The 21749-nt window shown below is 31.1% G+C and overlaps 1 long non-coding RNA gene across 2 annotated transcripts; it reads right to left on the bottom strand.

The window, feature by feature from the left end:
• Positions 1-448: 448 nt before the first annotated feature.
• LOC143069803 (uncharacterized) lies at positions 449-18639 on the bottom strand. 2 transcript variants are annotated; one of them, XR_012976498.1, is made up of 10 exons: positions 18466-18639; positions 17369-17440; positions 16005-16076; positions 14425-14496; positions 13583-13654; positions 11481-11552; positions 5057-9391; positions 3704-4782; positions 1230-1319; positions 449-786 (listed from the first exon to the last, which is right to left on the bottom strand). It is a non-coding gene; the product is annotated as an uncharacterized LOC143069803 (long non-coding RNA). The 2 variants fall into 2 exon arrangements; XR_012976497.1 differs by lacking the exon at positions 3704-4782.
• Positions 18640-21749: the final 3110 nt, after the last annotated feature.

The raw sequence follows: 21749 nt of genomic DNA, 5'->3' as shown, positions 1-21749 counted from the left end.
TGGTGGGTTGAACCTGGTTTTTATGGCTAACCAAACCTCTCGTTTATATGACAATGTTGAAGCTACCACTAAAATAACAACATTACGTGACAGGAATACAGAACAAATACATGCTACACGACAGAGCAATTCATAGATAATTGATATAGAAGTACATTACAAGGGCCTCGGACGAGTGGTCTAAGTGGCTACTTATCTAATCACTAGCCAGTCAACACTGAGGTTGTGAGTTCGAACCCCGCTCGTGCGGCTGCACACGACTCCTATCTCAATTAGCTAGGATTGTCAGTTTTCCTATTGAAGGTCGAGGGTTTTTTTCTAAAAAAATAAAAACTTGCCGCCACGAAATAGCCCAAAAGCGCTGCTTAATAATGGCGCTTACACACAAAAAATCAAATAAAAAGATAAACACAAAATAATAGTACATTACAAGATATAAACCACAAAATAACAGCTGACATCTTTATTGGCTGTAAAGCAACCTGATTCGTCGTTTATTTATCAAATATAGATAATAGTCTCTTAAATAAAGCCAATCATAATTGTTGATATATATAATTTTTGCAAATTTCCTCATCGAATTGTTTGCAATTGTCATAGGATAAAAAAAACAAAAATGTTTACATAGTCAAAAAATGTAACTATAGTTTATATTTTCAATGAAACCTCGTATAAAAATCCCATGATTCCAAAAGAGTTTTTTAAGACGTAGTCGGGTAATTGAAAGTTCGAATGATCCACGGCCACTTTCGACTAAGATCTTGCTGGTCTTTAAATAAGCACCATCTGAAAGAAGGTAAAACAGGGTCAATATAGACTTAATATGATAAATCAAAGACACACATTTTTATAAGAAAAATTCATGTGTATTAAAAAAAAACCGCATGCAGCATCTGTTAACACAAATATTGTTTCCCTAGAACGATTAACGAATTTTGATCAATCAGTGTTACAATTACTGAAGGAACTACTAAACAGATAATGTCAAGAAGGGCAATGCTTGGATTTTGTTCGGGAATCATATAAACAAATAATTGGTCTTCACAAAAAAGGAATGAAATATTCAATAGATTTGAATTTTCGTAAATGTTCAAGCTGATGATGATATGTTTTAGAATTTTTTTCGTTGAAATTGAAGTTATAACTCATTGTTTATGTATTTTACAAAGCATTTAAAACATCTAGGTAGAATCTTAAATGCAGGGCCTTAACTCATATAGATAACATACCAATGATACTAGTGCTGTTTTAAAGATATATTTCACATCAATGACATGTTGAAGCTAAGTGACCAATTTGATCCCTTTGATTTTCTTTTTCTGAAATTAAACCGTGCATAAATGAGATAAAAATACAATGTATCTTTCAATAATTTGTCCTGTCAAATATTGGCGTTTACAATAGGAATGATATATTTATGCAGTTCCAATAGTATTTAAAAAAATAGTGTATTTGATCCAGCAGAGAAAATAACTAGAGGCTCAAAGGAGCCTGTGTGGCTTACCTGATATTTTTTAATTACAATTGATGCATGAAATAATGCAACCGTTATAAATATTTTTGCTGTAGTTTAAGAGATATAGTCAAAAACTGCATTTTCCTTTTAAACTAGATAACACAATGTGGTTGTGGCCAAGTTTAGTTAAATTTGTCTCAATTGTTTCAGGAAAAGACTTTTGTAAAGATTACAAAAATTTACGAAAAATTGTTAAATTTGACTGTAAAGGGCAATAACTCCTATGGCCATTTTGGTCATGTTGCCGTATTTGTAGATAATACTTTGCTGAGTATTACTGCTGTTTACAGTTTATCTCTATCTATAATAATATTCAATACAGTAACTCAAAACTGCAAAATTTCCTTAAAATTCGTTTGAAAATTTCAGGACAGATAGATCTTTACCTGATGAACATATTAACCAATCGTCGAATTTACTTTAAATGCTTTGGTTTCAGAGATATAAACCAAATTCTGCATTTTACCCCTACGTTCTATTACAAAGATTACAAAAAATTACATAAATTTGTTAAAAATTTACTATAAAGGACAAAAACTCCTTAAGGGATCAATTGACCAGTTTGGTCATGATGACTTATTTGTAGCGTTTTCTTTGCTGATGTTGATCTGATAAACAATTTTATCCATGTCAGATTTGCTCGTCTTGCTTCGGTTTCAGAGATATAAGCCACAATCTACAATTTACCACTATGTTCTTTATTCAGCCATGATGGCCCTCTTGGTTGATTGAACGGGTCGTCGGGCACAGTTTTGTCAAACTCAATACCCCAAGCATGATTGTGGTCAAGTTTGAATACATTTGGCCCAGTAGTTTCAGAAGAGAAGATTTTTGTAAAAGCTAACGGACGGACGACGGACGCCAAGTGATGAGAAAAGCTCACTTGGGCCAAGTGAGCTAAAAATGTAGTTCATACAATCTGATAGAAATACAAACTTCCTGTGTTTTGCGACACAAACACAGTTTTTATTTACAATGTTAGTCCTAAACATAATCTAGGACATAACCGATATCTGATTTAAATATAGGACATATATATATTTTTATATACAATGTTTGTCCTAAACGTAATCTAGGACATAACCAATATCTGATTTAGGTGTAGCGCAAATTTTATGCTAAACAGATATGAAAGCACTCCGTTCTACTTCTTTACCGATAATAATTACCAAAGTTGTCTATCTTTCTACACAAGACGGTCACTCGGACAACTCAGCTTTTCCCATATTAACAATTTGTACTTTTTTGTAAAACAATGACTGAAATGAGTCGAACATTTGTAATAAAGCGCAGCAAGGATTAGTGCAGATATATTTTTCCCGTTTGCACAGACGGTTGCATGTAAGATGTGTAAAGTTGGTACAAATGATCCAGAAAATGTTGATACTCAATATATGTTATCATTCTACACAAAGAACCATTCAGTTAGGAAATGGTCCAAGTAACAAGTCAGGAATATGACAGTTGTTGTCTATTCGTTTGATGTGTTTTGTCATTTAATTTTGCAATGCGATTATAGACTTTCCGATTGAATTTTCCTCGAAGTTCAGTATTTTGTGATTTTAGAAACTTTACTTTTTAGAAATTTACTTTTTAGAAACTCTTGGTCTTAATATATCGCTTATTTGACAAAATGTATAACTAATTTTATTACATTGCCAGCTCACTTTCGTAGAAAAAGGTGGCACTATGGGTCTGATAATTGTCTATCATGTCTTAAAATTGATGCTGAAGAATGTTGAAAAAAGCGTCAAGAGTTACACAGGGTTTGACATTCAAAAAGCTTCCAATCGAAAGAGCATAAGAAGTAGTATAACGCTTCTTCCAGCACCTTTAAAGTTATTGATGTGGCAGCCTCTTAGTGAAATTCGCATGATTTTTAAAGGAATTGATATTGAAATATATATATATTCCTTTATTAATATTTGTTTTAGTTATTTCTTTCGTGATTTTAAATGCTGCTTGCCAGAATGATATCTTTTCAGTTCTAGATTAACTATAATTATTTGTTAAAATAGAGAACGCAACTCTTCCAAACTAAAGAATGCAATTCTTCTGACATCATGCCCATTGTCTGCTTCACTGTTTCAATATTAAACTTGACATACTGAGTTTTAGTGGTCATGCTAAATTTATTAAAAGTGGATTGGGAAACAAGTTATTGCAACTTATATTAATCCCTATTACCTTTTGCGGGTGCGAGTGTTGCCTTGTAGCGGCTTAATCTGCTCTTTTTCGAAACCTACAACGGTGTCTTTTACGTTCAAAAGATATGATTTCTCTTTGCACGGGTTAACCATTTATCGTCGGTATCTGACGGAATATCATCGAAAATGGTGTCAAGGAGAACTGAAAATTCAGACTCTGAAATTTTCTCTCCGGTAATCCAAATCACATTTTAAAAGTTGCATTTTGTAAACAACTGATTTACAAACACGCCTCTTTTGGGGAGATGTTTCATATACATATTTTATTCTATTTTGCTTTGTCTTACTCTCCATATATCATATCATTGAGACAAAGCCTACTAAAGACAGTTGACTCACATCTAGAAATTGACAATGAGGGTCGATTGAAAACAAAACTTTACGACAAAAGAGATGATTTCAGCTTCCCAATTGTGAACTTTCCATTTTTAAGTATCAACATTCCAGCAGCACCTGCATACGGTGTATATATCTCCCAATTGATACGATATTCCCGTGCTTGCATTTCCTATCATGATTTTCTTGATAGAGGGTTGTTGCTGATAAGGAAGCTATTAAATCAAGAGTTCCAAATGGTGAAGTTGAAATCATCTCTTCGTAAATTTTACGGACGCCATCACGAGTTAGTTGACCGTTATGGAATAACCGTTTCACAAATGATAACGGATATGTTGCTTACGGCGTAACTACAATCCCCTTCCCTTTCCTAAATGTGACCTACCGAATTAGACTATTTACCGGATTTTTTTTATCTCATAAGCAACACGACGGGTGCCACACGTGGAACAGGATCTGCTTACCCTTCCGGAGCAACTGAGATCACCCCTAGTTTTTTGTGGGGTTCGTGTTGTTTATTCTTTTATTTTCGATTTATGAGTTTGACTGTCCCTCTGGTATCTTTCGTCCCTCTTTTAAGCCCGCATCTAGATGCGGAGTTTTCTTGCTACGTTGCAGAACCATTGGTGATTTTGACTTTTTTTGGTAAGGGGGCTCTTTGGTCCAGTTGTTGTCTCTTTGACATATTCCTAGTTTCCATTCTCTGTTCCAAGATGATATATTCTATTAGAGAAAATAAAAGCGAAGTAAGCTGTACACTATCAATATTGGTAAATATTTAACATTATTATATTTTAATCCAAATTTCAATGTATGTAAAAGAAAGAAAAATCAATTAATAATATCAGAGACATTATAATTAAACTATCTAAAGCTATGGGTAAACTATTGATAAATGTACATTTACATTTTTCCTGGCAATATCATATTTTAAGGAGATAATTGATCGGTATCATTTTAATGTCAACAACGCACACAACAGGCATAACAGTCTTACCATCTTTCAATTTTATTATTAGAATCTCTCACCAGAGCAAACAGCTCATCACTCCAACATGCTGCATTTCCTACCTGGAAAAACTAAAGAACAAAAGCGCTCCAAACTGCAAAGTTCATTTCACAATTATAAGTCTGAAGACAAAAATAACAGATACTTTTAATTTGGTAATTAATAAAATACAACATGAATTCGTCCTCTTAATCATTGTAAATGGCAGAAAATAAGAAAATGAAGTCTAAAAAATAGAAAAGGAAATTTGCAAAGCTAAAAATGATGGGTGCATTACCCAGTGCATCATATATACGTATCATTTTGTGCCATCTTTAACACTCTATAATATGCACAGAGTAAATGAATCAAATTACTTTAAAAATTCATAAAGAAAATAATACAGTACGTTATGACACGGTGTTTAAAATTGGCACGTGATGTCATATATTTGTTACATTTGTATATGGACATGATCGAGTTGTCGTAGAACGATAATCCATCCTCGTTTTCTCCATTGTGAGTTGATTTTTGAATTCGGCTCATCTGCAATTTTCACTTGGAATTACGTCACAGATTGTGCCACTTAAGAATGAATGTACAAATGCAGTAATCAAGAATAAGCGAATACTCTTAGCAAACTTTGTTTGCGTTACAATACAATTTAGTTTAATTACTAACCACATTTATGGTATGTTTGGAATTCGAAGCAACGTAGGTTTCACCGGGTTTTATGAATTACGTATATTTCAATCTCTGTGTGGTGTTTTGTTTTGTTCGAAGTTTTTCTTTGAGTTAGCTATTTTTGCATTAGATGTTGAATAGACTCCTGTACCTCTTCTCACTTTTTTGTTTAAATGTATATTTATATATTCAGCGTTTAGCTGAAGGACGCCTACGGGTGCGAGACTTTCTCGTTGCATTGAAGACCTGTTGGTGATCTTCTGCTGTTGTCAGCTCTATGGTCGGGTTGTTGTTTCTTTGACAAATTACCCATTTCCATTCTCAATTTTATTTGACAATGGTGATAATTCCGGAATTTTATTAACATGATCAATACCTGGAAAATAAATAAAGTGTTAGTGAAGGTAACATTAAAAGTAACATACAAGATGTCAAAAAGACATAACCTTGTTTTATCATATAACTTGATTAACTGAAGATGAGATTAAAATGTAATTTACTGAAATAGTGTAATAAAGTGAAATTTGACATTTATATTGTATGAATTCACTGAAATTCATAATGTGTTGATTATTATTATTAATTAACAAGTATTTTTAAAATTATATAATATATTTATACAATATATAAAAATAGAACACTATTATTTGTTAAACAGAAGAAGTTATATGAAGATTAAGGCTTATAACTGCGTATATTAGTAAAAAGCAAAGTTCACACAAAGTACAATGTTTAGGATTATACTACATTATAAAAAGAAAACAATATAATGAGAACTTTAAAAAATATTTAACCCACTTTTGATAATACTATACCAGGAACCCATTCGTTTTCTAAATAAATGTTTTCTTTTACTGAAGATGTGCAAACAACTATTTTGTCACAATTACACACGTTACTGATATAATGATAGTCATTGTAAAATTATATTTTGTTTTATCTTCAATGTGCACAATACTTTGATAGCTAATCATATTGAACTCGCTAATCTTTTCATTAGGAAGTATCATCCAAAGTTTAGGTATTGTATATAACATTTGTGGTGCCTATAAATATACCATTATTTAAGTAATAAATCAATTAAATTGCATAATTAATATTTTATTTATCGCTGACTGTCCCAATATCTGTTATAACAAAATATTGTACATTTGAAAGTGCGGGTCAGTAACCACTAGTACTCCTTAGTTAATTTATGTCATTGTCATTTTGCTTTCTTTATCTTGTAACCTATTCTGACATCGTGCTCGAACTTCCAGGGTTTCCACTGGCGGTCGCCATTTTCGTAATTTGCCACAAATAATAATTGGAGCGATTAAAATTCATCATTGGCGAAAGAATTTGGCGAAAGAAATATATTTTACGATTTATTTTCAGTCATCTTGTTTATTTACATTTTTTGGGGTTTCTCGGATTTTAACGGATCAGACAATATACTCGGAATTCAATTTAAACTCGTTTAAATTTTGACAGATAATCAATAATCAGCTGATTGCATTTTGTGATATCGACAACAAAGGACTAATCAATAAAGGTGTTGATTGTATTGTTTAACAAAATGATATGGTTAAATGGCGTCCGACACATGTCACAAAATGATCATTTATTAACTACTCTGCGACGCACTTGTTCGAAGCAAACTTTTGACGTCTCTCTTTCTTTTAATGATAGTCCAGAAACGAAAACTGTTGTTATGACGAAAAAAAAAAAAATAAAAGAAAGAAAAATCGCCCTATTTAAAACTTTATCCTTTGACTTTGATATAGATAATTGATTTTAAGGAGTGATTTAAAGTCGTTTGTGTGACACGACATGTTTCAAGCATGTTTCTACGTCTCAACTTTTTTTTCATTTACGATGGTCTAGACTAAAAGAAAACTGTCGTTATCAAGAAATCTTTGCAAAGGATTGGGAACAACCCCTCGAAAGGGAGTAACCCTTCAATGTATACCTACACCTTAAATGAGGGATCAATTCCAAGTGATAAATAGTAAATGTTAAGTGTTTATTCATTACAACGTAGACTCTAAGATAAGTTTGAGAGAATATCAATAGACGTTGAACGTTTGATGAACAGCACAACGACTCCAATCATATTGGGGTGTTACAATCAAATCCTTAAAGTCGTTTCACCTTACAACAGATACACGAGATAATAGTAAACGTTATATAGTTATTCTAATAAAATGGTTTCAATCCCTTTTGTTGGTCTTCAGGACAGCAAATCTTTCAACCAAAAGTACATGCGAACCAGACTACCTAAACGAAGGTGATTCCATTTCAAATTTTAAACCACATTGAAATGTCTAAATTCCGGCAAATTTTCACCCTGTGTCACTTAACTGATATAAAAAAAATATATTAACTTGCATTGATTACCCACTTTTATCAAGTGCATCGGCTTAATTGTCTTCAAATTTAGTTTTCTTTAAGAATTATCATATCGTCGTTTATCACAGAAAATTAACAATGCTTATATGAAGCCTGCTGTTTGTCTTTAAAAAAACGAATAGACAAAGATACCGAGCGTGTAGCTAGTTGTTTTAAATCTACGGCAATCCCAATTTCCCCAATCTCTTATATGGTTTAGCTAGAGATGGAAAAGGGAGCAGTCAATTTACAGAAATAAATAGTTTATCTTAGACTCGAAACAAGGTTTGTAAGTGAATGTGAAGAATCAACTTACTGCACCCTATGGTACACATCTTTTCAACTGACACCGTTGACACATCGTAGGGTCCCCGATATGCTATTTCAAATATTTAAGTGTGGAGTTGTTTATCTGACTGGACGATTCGACAATATTAAGGACTTATCTGTCTCCACTATTTCCTTATTATGGATAAAGACTTGAAGTATTACCCGCTATTAACAATCTGCATTTTCTACTTTATATTGGCAGTTATCAAAACCATTAGTTCATTTATAAAATAAAGTAACTCTTGCATTTGTTGGCGGTTTCCCCTCTAGCATTATCACTTTTATCGGATATTTAACTTTTGAAGTGATTACAAAAAGATGTTATTTTTTTCCAGATATGTTCATTGAGTTCACAAACTCGAATTATTCAGTCCTTAATCGTAGCTTGGCTACAGAAAACATACAGATAATAAATAAAAAGAGTCATGCTTTCGAACATTATTTAGAAAAACCATAAGAGAAGTCATGCATTTCTCAATTGTATTACTCTTACTTATTAATATTATTTCAGGGGAAAAAGTGAAAAATAAAATCATTTATATTGATACCTTAACCACAGTGTGGGAACGGAACTGTACGATTTTCTAATAATTTGGTCATTCAGGAGAAAAAAGTAGTCAGTGTGGTTGTTTATCTTTTTGTAGTGTTCCCCGCTCCATTATAAATATAAAAACGACTGTAAAATTACGTGTTTATATCACAATCCAAATTAGCGATAATGAATGAATTAAGTAGATTGATGCAGACTACAACCTTTTAGCATTATTGGTTTTTTTTTTAAATCAGAAATAATGTAAAAGCTTACCGTCACAATTATCAAAATCACTTGCTTGAAGACTTGACAGATCAATACCATTCCGATCCAAACATTTTATGACTCCATACAAATACCCCTTTGTCTCCAACGTTTTTAGCCAGAACCAAAAGGCAACGTTACAATCACATACTAAGTCAAGAAACCTGTTTAAAATTGAGTGTTTTAAACGTGCTTACATTCTGATTCGTGTACTTATTTAATTGTAGGTTACAGTTTTGTTAAGGCAATATAAACAATGATATGATGAAATGAAACTGCGGTGTACATAAGTATATTTTAATAGCAACACCTGAATTGAGTTTTAAATGCAAATCTTTATACGAAAAATGCAAATTTATTGTTTGTTATTGCACTAATCCTTTTATTTATACCGATCACTATATTTTCGAATGCATTTTTTGTTTGTTATTCCGATGTCGAATTAAAAAAATGTAGACAGCAGGAAGACACTTTCTTACGCAGTACATAATGCGAGATGTATAGCTAGTTATAAAACCAGGTTATTTCACAATTTTCTACATTAAAAAATGCCTGTACAAGGTCAGAAATATGACATTTATTATCTATTCATTTTATATGTTTGAGGTTTTGATTTTGACTTTAAATTTCCGTTTAGATTTACCTCGGAGTTCGATATTTTTGTTAATTTTGTTCTATAAAGAATTGCAACAAACAATTAAAAACCAATTGTTTAGAGAACAATTAAAGGAAATTTTGAAAAGAAGATAGTTTCTCAAACTGATGCTTTAAATAAATGGTTTTGATATGCTTAAAAGTGAACTAAAGGAGATAATATGCTACTTCCAATCTCATATGATAGCTTATTTCACTCTGATTCCAAAAATATATAGTTTCTATATACTTTTATGTGTACAACGGGAGATAATTGGCCACAACCGGTTTATCGAAAGTTATTTCTAGTCTTGAGTGATAATTTATGTATCTATATTACAAAATATATGGATTTCAGAGTACTTTTACATGGAAAAGTGCAAAAATATGTACTACCGGTTTTCTCAAGGTCACCTCCGGTTGTATTTTTTCAAGGTCATATATCACCTTACATTTTGTTCAAGGTCATATGGCTTTATAAGAACCAAGTTAAAGTTGTATTCAAATAACCTTTAATCGAACATTTAAGGGGCATTAACTCCTATAAGATGTCATTAGATCATGTAGATGGTATCAGAACAAATGTAACATATCTTTATTACCATATAGTTATCATGTTGTTCTTTTATACATATCTTATAAAGTGTTGGAGAAAATACAAAAAACATGGAACTGTCAAAATTTAGAACTTGACCTTGACCTTTGAACTTGACCTCATTTTCTACGTTAGGACATAGGGATCTCAAATATAAACATTCCAGGGTTATACGGGTAACGGTTTATAAGTTAATAAAAATTAGCCAAAAAATTCTCAGGATGTATCGAAAAATTTAATAATTTTGTCGAAATCTTTATTTTGTAATGAAGAATATGCACATAGATGATAAACAGTGAAAAGAGAGATAACTCTTACAAAGAAAATGGTTCGGCTAAGCAGGGTGAAATTTAAAAGCGTAAAAACTATACGATACAATACCTGATAACATATATAAAACAATAAAGAGGTATTTCATTGTAACAGATTGATTTTGCTTGATTTTTTTAGAAGTTTTTGAGAAAGCAACAAGGATGTGAATGACATGTCCAAACTTGTTTTCGTTGTATATATCAGAAACCTATCAAACATAAGTTTGAAAATCCAGCTCTTTAACATCACCCTCTTTGTGTCTCGTATCATTTGTTTTTAAATGAATAAATGGAACACGTACCTGCTGTGTAAGTTTGAGTACACTTATAAGTGGTGAATAAAGTTTGTTGTTTACCTTCTGTTATGTAACGATAATACAGTGTTCTTCATGGTGAAATTTTACGCAATTATAAGGTTCTAAACTACATCAATTTTAAAGGAAACACATAGATCTTTTTTTGACAATCCTTCTGTAATTGAAAGAGCTGTTCAATCTTGTGATATGCATTGGATTATATTTTGTTTTCTCGTTTGAAATATTTAGTTTTCATGTTAATTAGTTTTGCATTTTATGGACGGAGTATTTGAAAGTAAACATAAATGGATGCCATTACAGCCTAGAGTAGAAAATGAAAAATAAATCTCACCTAATACTGCATTAACACGTATTTGACAATATGGTTATAAATCATACAATATGAAAATGTACTTACAGAAATTGCAAGTTGATGTTATGTTCAAATGTGTCATTCCTGACAAAAGTCAAATTGTTTCCCCTCAAAGATCTGTAGAAAAAAATGTGAACAATCTTTTGATATCATTTTCTCTCCAAAGTACCTAATATTGATGATCCATCTAGACAAAATGTATGTATCGTTCTTTAAGCCGTTCCCCCCAAATATACACATACAACAAAAAAACCTATAACCTTGTAGAGCGTTCTGTATTGTGATCGAATGTATTGATTTGTTTTTGTTGCGTTCAGCAACCAATAATTCCATAATAGAACATCGTATTAAATTCTAATTTTTCCTTGACCTTTTGTTGCCACAAACAAACGAATTTGAAAAGAGTACTTGTAACGGATTATTGGGTCACTTTCAGAAATTGTATTCCTAAAAATTGTGATGATTAAAATTCCACATACATGATATAATCTTTCTTTTTCGTTTTTCGATTTATCTAAAATAATTTAATTGCATTAAAAAAGTTTTTGAGGAATTCTGTTTCCATTTGACAGGTGTAAAACCTTCACAACAGATAAAGGTTGCACTTTGTAAATACTGCTATTTCTCAAACCAAGCCTCTTTTTCAAAACTCTTAGAATTTCGGGCAATATAAACATTGAAAATATGCTGCACAGCTCTATATTTATTTCATCTTGAAAAAATAGTAGTGCATACGAATTTTCCATTCTATGATAAAAAAAAAACACCTCATACTTTTAGTTAAAATTGTATATTTTAGCCGTAAAAGGAGTTCCAATGGAAAACAGCATTTTCGATATTTATAGAACTGCAAAATCTAATGTTGATGAAAAAAAGTTCAGAATTTTACCAAACCTGGTCTATCTCAGATATGTATTAAGTGTCGTTTTGTTGATGGGCCGTACAAGTACTCTCCCTTGTTCGTTTTGTAAGATGCATTTTCATTTGTATCTATCTAATGAGTTTTTTACTTTATTTTGATAGTCTGTTAATATGTTATACTGTTACACTATTATTCCAGGTTAGGGAGGACTTAGCGCTCGCTAACCTGTTTAACCCCCAACATAATATATGTCCAGAGTCAGGAGTGATTGCTGTTTGTTTCTCTGTTATATTACTCTGTAAATAAGGCCGTTAGTTTTCTTTTATATCTGATTATGTGGTTCGGGCTTTACTCATTGTTAAGGACGTACGATGACATATAGTTGTTAATTTCTGTGTCATTTTGCCTCTTGTGAAGATTTGTCTCATTGGCAATCATACAACATTTTTTTTTTTTTAAATATTTCTTAATGTTTCTAAATGTTTACAGAGAATTTGAGACATTTAGTTCAGCAGTAAAAGTAACGACCAAAAACGTATACAATGAATGGTAAGAACATAGTAATACTCTGTAAGATTGGATTCTAAAATAAACAGAAATAGAAAAACAGATTGCCTGTATTTAAATGATTTAAATGATGGTACGTTTATAAAAGTAAGACGAATTTCTGGAATTTGACGTGCGTTTAAACAGCATCAATATGTCACCTTTAAATAATCATCAAAACATTTTTTTTATATGTGGTTATTTTTGGTCATTTTTGGACCTCTATATTATTCTGACTACAGATATTCGTGTACATAAAGACAGTAAAAATAAAATAAAAAAAAGTTTACGGCATTACGGAAACATGATACAAAATCAAAATATGTTATTTCAGAAAAATTAAAGACCTTCCAGGAATTTAAGGTTCATTTTTCTTGAAAAAGTAAAAATTAATAAACTTAAGATAAATCTCGGAGAAGTTCCTCCAAGTAATATTTGTATTGTATTGCATAACATGAAGAATAACTCAAAAATCAACACAAGATAGATGATTTATACTGAAGAGAAACAATGAAATATCGGTACTTGTTTGTAACTTTTCTTAATTGATATTCATCGGAGTATATGGGTGAATGTACAGTTTACAGAAAAAAAAGTAAACCGTCTCAAGTAAAAGACAATATTTATAGTACAACATTGTATGCAACACTTTGCATGTACAGACACTAATGAGTTAGAATGTCTCGTCTGTATCCTTAGCTTCCTTTCTAGAAAAAATATTATAACAATTTAAACCTACAGGTCTTGGAGTGCTTGATTGTCTTGGAATATTCCGTTCTGCAGCGTAGTTATTCTATTGTTGCGCAAATCACTAAAACAAAATAATAGTTAGAATCTTACAAAAATCATTGTTTTATTATCTTGTTACCGCCGTAGGATAATAATTCCTCGATTGTATTTATAATTTAACCACTCAGCACAAACTGCAAAAAAAAATCGTAGCTTCGTGCAAGGGATTACATATGTTTTTACTGCGTTAGTTATGGCAGTGGGTAGAGTCTGACTTTAATCTTCAACATGTTCAAAACAGTATATTTGAGACAGTTATGTAGGCCATAGACAATTTGTACTCTTCATATATTCGCTGAATCAAAATTTACAATCAACATTGTCTTACAGATGCGTTAATTATAGTCGTCAAATAGTCATACAGTTGAATGACCAGACAGATGTTAGACACAAAAAAACATTCAATACATAATGCGTCCTAAGTTCTGCACAAAAATTACTTTCATCAGGAACGCTCAATGTTGAGTATTCGAAAGCAAAGAATGTATAAGAACCTGAACTGTTGAAGAGATGTATGTTCATAAGTCATAAATCGATTAGGCAAAAAGGTTATATAACCGATGAAAACACATCAGCTGTTAAAGAAAAAAACAAACCACCAATTAAACTGCTACAAAAAAAAACCCCAAAGACCAACATATACAGAAGCTAACTTATCGATAAAATTTCGTGAAAAAATGATAATAGCCTAATCGATTGAAGTTTTAAATTTGCCTTTGAGTATATTACTTGGACACTGATTAGCTATAGGCTGTTGCTTTGAGATAATATAATGTTATAATGTTAACATACAGTTTTATGAGTGCTGATAGTTCTTTAAACGTTGCTTGATGTAGATAAGTTATACTATTGTTGCCCAAATATCTGAAACAAAATTAAAGTAAGGCAAAATAGTCCTTGAAGTACTGTTATCAATGAAGGTTTACAATTCATCAGTATCCTTACATCGTCTGTATATTTTCTATTTTAGCGACAGCTTTTATGTTTTCCTAAACCCTGATTGGAGTGTTACAATTAACTTCACGGCATAGAAGACGTACTTGAATTGTTTACCCCCTAATATATCGCGAGTTGAAAAGGGCGTTGATGGTCTGTTTGTTGATTTATATAGAACTAGATTTACATGATAACTGCATAGTTTAAGTTTAAATTTAGTTACTGTTATAAGATGTTGCAGTCACATTTTGAAACAAAACACTATCAAAACGTTCTGGTGGCATATAAATTCTAAAAGTAATCTTCTTATGCCTCAAAAGATTATATGCAACAGAACACTATGTATCATAGGAACAGAGATATAAATCCACTAAATTGTCGTTTAATCGCTACAATAAAAATTAAGACAAAACTAATTTTTTAAAATATATACGCCACGCCCAGTCGGTCAACAAAAGAATCTTCAGTCACTATCGAATTAAACCAGTTATCAATTGACAATTACGTACGAAATTGAAGAGCTGTAAGAAACAACTTTTCCAAAATGATTTGCTGAATACAAACGAAGTTATATGTGTTTTAGGTAGTAGTCCTCGATCTTTCGGAAAAATCAGTGTGTTTGTCTTTTTTTGGCAATGCGAGTAGACCAGAAGGTACAAAGGCAGTTAGCCCTCACATAGAAAGATGTTATTAGTTTCAAACGCGCATAACATGTGCTACAAAAGGCACGATTAAAACATGTAGTTAATATTTCACTGTTACAGACGAAAAACGATGAAATCTATAAAAAAAGTTAAATCACAAAAATACTTGACTCCGTGGAAAATTCAAAACGGAAAGTCCTTTATCAAATGGCAAAATAAACACATCAAACGAATGGATAACAACTGACATATTCCTAACTTGGTACAGGCATTTTCTTATGTGGAAAATGGTGGTTTAAACTCTCATTTGTATTACAGTCGCATCAAATTCCAATATATTAACAACAATGTGAAAGGTTTTCTCTAATTTATAAAGGTCGTTTATTGTTGGAGCCATGTGGTTTCTGCTGAAGTTTTATCTCAGTCTTTTTATTATCTCGATACTGTTTTCAATAAAGGTTCTAGGTATGCAAAGTTCTTGAGTTTGCTATTTCTGCGTTTGCTATTTTAGTATTTTATAACGGCAATCAAACAAAAACGAATAAGGTTGCTTTGCTGAAAGCAGTCAGTAGCTTTCCCAGTATAAATTTAGTTTTTCAAACGTAATGTCGTTTAACTAAATAATTTAGCTTAAAAAGTTTTTTTCCATATATTTACAGCGTTTGTCAGTTGCAACCAAACTTATTTGTAAGACAAAATAAAATGATTCTCTGTCCAAAATTTGTTTTAAAGTACGAGTATGTTTTTCCCTATAAAAGAAATAAGCAAAATATTTAATTGAGTAATACTTACAAATTCTGAAGATTTGGCAAATTTATAAATGCATTCGTCTCAATGGTTGATATGTTACACCAATACAAATTTCTAAAAACATCAAATTGAACAACATATGACATGTATTATGATGGCTTTGTTATAAAACAGAAAACAATATTGTACAATTCAGTCAATCACCTATAGCATTAACAATCTGATCTTACTGTACTAGGTGGGCATTTTGAAAACGCTTACCAGTAAATGTCTATAAAGCAGTTTTCCTCATTTTGATTCCGGTTCCAAAGTACTAACTTATAGATTGATGCTATTCTTCTGGAGAGCGGACCAAATTATTCACGAATGTTATTTCATCACTAAATAAAATATATAAAAAAGTATCACCAGATGCAAAGTCTGACATAGATATAAGAAGATGTGATATGAGTGCCAATGAGGTAACTCTCCTTCCAAGTCACAATTTGTATAAGTAACCATCATAGGTCAAAGTTATGCCTTCAACATGGAACCTTGGACCACACCGAACAGCAAGCTATAAAGATCCCCAAAAATGACTTGTGTGAAACGATTCAAACAGGAAAACCAACGGCCTTATCAACGGAAGTTGTTGTCAAATAGTTCGTTTCTATGTATGTTGCTCAACAGTGTTTTTTGCTGCATCTCAGTGTTTTTGTTGTTCCGTTGTTCTCCTTTTATATTTAACGTGTTTCCCTTTAATTTTAGTCGGTAATCCGGATTCGTTTTCTCTAAATCGATTTATGACTTTTGAACAGCAGAATACTACTTATTTATCTATATAAAAAACGAAAAAGGAGAACCACAACAACAAACGACAACTGATGAACAACAGGTTCATGACTTACGACATGTGCAAACAAATGGAGCGGATTTAAACGTTTTAAAACACACAAGTTTTCAACCTAACCTGATATAATAGTGTAACATGACAATATAGAAAGACACACAGTACTATGAAGCATCAATTAAAATGGCTTCTTACCTCAATCAAAAGACATAATAATCAAAAACTAGTAAACATAAATCTATGATAAAATATAAAAACAAAATGTAAAAAATGAGGGGGGAAAAAGTAAACAAAAATCATATCATTTCTGTTATTATGATACGTGCAATATAATACGTGTACTAGTATCTGATTAACATTATTTAAAAGTAAGACCACTACTGATTTTATTTTGTATATATTGTAGACATATGCATGCCGTTGGAAACATGAGTTAATTAAAAAAATCGGTATGTATCTTTTTTTCCCTTCTTTTCCATGTATGTTATCATGATTATTATTCTCTTTACTTATCACACACACAAAAAGAGAACACACAATCAATTACTGTTCAATTAAAAAACTTACTGATACCTACAGTGTATACAATGATGTCATATTTTGAAATGTTCCATTTTCAATTATGGTAATGGGGTTTTTATCCATATGTCTGAAATGCGTAAAAGCTACATGTAATTTTATATAATATAAGATTATGAAAATTGTTGGTACATATTGTACTTTCTGTAATAATCATTGGTTAAAAATAATCTTTTAATTATTGATCTTAACTGGTTGCTAATTCAAATTGGAATGTCTAGGCTATTTTAGTACGTTATATATCGTCGTTACTTAGGTGACATTGTGACGGTATGGTTTCTTTTCGGGTAGTTGTCTTCTTTTCGTAGCTTTTGATCTTGAAAAGTGATGCTTACAAAGTCGGACTTTATGATTATTTATGTTTCTTGCTTGTTTGAGAGAAAGCGATTGCATTAATTGATCATCTATTTTGCTTCTCCATTTGTTACATATATGTGGTAATTTTATAATATCTAAAAAGATCTGATAAAAAAGATGCTCCTTCAGTCTGCTTACTATGATCTTATCCACATTTAATGTATTAAATGAAAGAACTGTCGTTTTATTGAATATATCCGGATCCATTAGACCTATGCAGAAATTTCAAAATTTTCCAAAATTAAAAATAAAAATGGAAAATAAGAGGTTTATGGAAGTTTTTTCCTCTTGGTCCATTGATTGATGAAGTTTGATTATTGAGTCCCCCCTTTTTTGGTCATGTTGATATATTTTTTTTATTAATGAGGTATTCCTCCTTCGTATTATGAAAATGTGATCATGCCATAACGAAAAAGTATAATAATCGAAAATCAAAAGAAACTTCACCCCATTAAGATAAATAAAAAATTACTTATGCGAAAACGTTGACTGAAATAAAAAAACAGATATATACCCCTCGATGGGATACGTATTCAGTTATTTAACAGTACATGTATGTATGCATTCAATAAAACGTATTGTTAACACATACACCCTACATATTGAAAACACAACTCCTTTTGATGGCTTAGGTTAAACATATCGTGTTAGATTTCCTGAGGATTAATACTTTATTAATAAATAAGCGTGCCTTATCAACAAATTCTAATCCATATCAGACTAAACAAAACATCTTACATAGCGTATGCGTCATTTGGGATGTTTCTTGGAATATCAGTCAGTCCTGTGCCATTGCAATGTACAATAACTCCTTCATATTGTGTGATACATAAACAGCTGTTCGGACAAGATAATACCAAATAAGAAGACACTGCAAGGATGATTAGACCAACTGCTGTTCTAAAGCACATCTCTTTATTCTAAAATATATCAGTGATCTGCGTTATGTTCAATACAGGATAGGCATATAAATCATAGATCAATTTATGCACTTATCAAAGATTTTATCAAGAAAAGATGAATTGTCATAACGAAGAAAATAAGAAAAGAAAAATAATGGAATATAATAAAGATTCGTAGACCCTTTGGTAATAAGCAATATTCATACCACATGGTATATATTAAAGGCCTCTAAATACATGAAAAACAAATTTCGATAAAAGTACTGACGATCTAATTTTTGAGACAAGATGATTGATGAAAAAAAATATGATAAAAAGCAATTACAAAATCCACTGCATTACAGTGATGTAACAGTACGATATAACGAAACAGCTGCAAAAGGCTCAACTTGATCAGATTGATACATATTACAAAACAGGTAATGACATAAAAAATATTTATAGAGTAAAATATCAATCACTACACATCCAAATCCAATAGCTTTAAAAACATTAATTAAAGTCAGAGAAATCTTGTTCAATATACAAAAAGAAGTTTTGTAAGACCATAAATTAAGAATATGAACATAACAATAACGCTTAGTTGGTGTATAATGTATTAAACGTTATAATGTATACGGATTTCAAAAAATATTGTTGTGCGGGTAACCTGTTAAAATCAGTTTATTTACATACTCGATAGATTCATTCAGATCGTATGTAAATTGATTTAAATAAAAGATGATGTGGTTGCCAGTGAGACAACTTTCCAGAAAATATCAAATGCAACAGAATAAATACAACCAATTACAGATCAACATTTGGTTTTCAACAATAGACAAAACCCTTTTCGTAAATTCGGAATTGAGCTGCAAAAGTTTAAATTTACACGAATGTGTATGTAAGCCAAACAACGAAAAACAAACAATACTACGACAGACAACACACAAGATAATTAGGTGTAGACAGGCACATGCAAAAATTTCTATGGTACAAATGATCGTTGTTGGACTAATGTGAAAGCAGCGAATCATTAAAACAATTGCAGAAGATAGGCTACACAGGGATTAACGTATCAGATCGGAACACACACAAAAACAAATGAAAAGAACAAAGACACATGTAACTATGTAAATGTATCGAGTGCGTTTCAAACATAATATACAGTCGTACTGAATCTACTAAGTACTAATACATCTTAGTGATTGGGAACTAATATAAGGACACACACCGACTTATAACGTTATTTACGTTGAAAGTATGTGTTAGAGCGTCAACTTACTGCACACATATTGATTGCATGTTTCGGTCCGTCAAAAAATATCTTAATAAGTGGCATAACGACTGGTTAGTGCAAATATCAACGACCGTTTCAAATCAAAAAGATTTACTTGTGGTTAAAATACGAATATATTCTTATAGAACTAACCTCGCGATGGATTTATGTTTTGGTGAAATATAAGAAATACGTAAACAAAAGTGAAAAAATAATGTTTTGAAAATATCATGACAGTAGGAAAATCATTTAAAGAAAAACATATTTCAAACAATGCTTTAAAAAATCAGTTCATTTAATTTCGTATATTTCAGTACATTGCACAATGCTAAGGTGTGAAGATTTATGTACAGAAAAGGCATCAGTTTTATTCATTATTTTTATACATATACACGTTTTAGATTATCGAACGTTTTAGTTTCGAAATTATTTTTAATCAATGGTGTACCCGTATTTTCTACTTAGCATTTCATAAAGATTTACTTGTCTTTTGTGTTCAAATCATCAGTTATATGACAGATTTCTTGTTTTATATGTGATAATTGTTTTAATGCAATGGTCGCAAAGATATAAATTTCCACTTAAAATATCTCACAGTTACAGTAAATACGTATTAGCTTAATAGAAAATAAAATATTGTGTGTTTAAAAAAAAGTATTTAATTCATTAAAATTCAATCTAAAGTATTTAAGTTCGTTAATGATTTCTTTTTATTTTCAAAGACAAAAAATCTTACATACCTTTGTAACTTCTATCTCTCAATATTATTTCGTGCAATGCATTTAAAAGTTTCATACAGCTTCGTATATATAGTAATGAAACGACCCCTACATCTGATCAAGGAACGATAACACTGTGTTGTCTTTTTAGTTCAGTCAGGTAGGTGTTGTGTATATGTCATTTATACATCTATAGTTTTTCTATTTGTAATTCGGGGAACTCAATAAAAACTGTAAGACATGCATGATATGAGAAATACCATTTCTGTTTGTTTCATACAGTATAAAAGAACACAAAACAATAGAAAGCAAGTGAAAGTCAATTTTAAACAGTAAAGTAGCAGAATTGTTTTCACACGAAAATGCAGTCATAGGTAACAATTCAACGCGTCAAAAAAAAAAAGATTTTAAAATACAGAATCCCAAATATGGTTTGTTCATATTTTTCCACGAAACAGAACTCATAAACTTAAGAAATTTCCTACGTATAAATATAGAGACGCGACGATGTTATCAAACTGCAAGACTGAAACAATATACTTAGCTTCAAATTAAAGGCTATTGTTTGGAATTTATTTGCATACACTTTAAACAAAAGATGTTGTACATTTTATGCTTTTATATAAATAAGAGAGACTTTATCTTTCTTTGAACAGGATGTATTTCCCGATATATATATATATTTTATTTTGCAATTGTATGCAGTTTTCTGTATCGTGGTAGTTATATATGAACGAAAGGAAGAAAATGTAGTGTGAACATTTGATTTAACAATAGACATGCTAGATGTCACTCAAATGCATCAACTTATTAGATTAACATTGTCCGCTGATCAAACAGCCTATCGTGCTTAGTGAAATAAGTAACATAAGACACAACAAAACATTGAATAGTTGGTCATTATATCGTAGTGCATTTGCTTGTATAAACTTCCCTTTATTTATATCTTCTTAAAATTTCCACAGCTTTACATAAAGAGTTGTATTGTGCTAAAAAGAATTATCATTGACATGGAAGGATGAATTGAAAGAAAACGGATAGATAAACTGAGAGAAAAAAACATGCATATATATAAAATTGAGAATGGAAATGGGAAATGTGCCAAAGAGACAACAACCCGACCATAGAAAAAAACAACAGCAGGTC

This window comes from Mytilus galloprovincialis, chromosome 3, assembly GCF_965363235.1.
Source record: "Mytilus galloprovincialis chromosome 3, xbMytGall1.hap1.1, whole genome shotgun sequence".
NCBI classification, from domain to species: domain Eukaryota; kingdom Metazoa; phylum Mollusca; class Bivalvia; order Mytilida; family Mytilidae; genus Mytilus; species Mytilus galloprovincialis.
The sequence above is the reverse complement of the archived record's forward strand: the minus strand, read 5'-3'. Positions and strand labels throughout refer to the sequence as shown.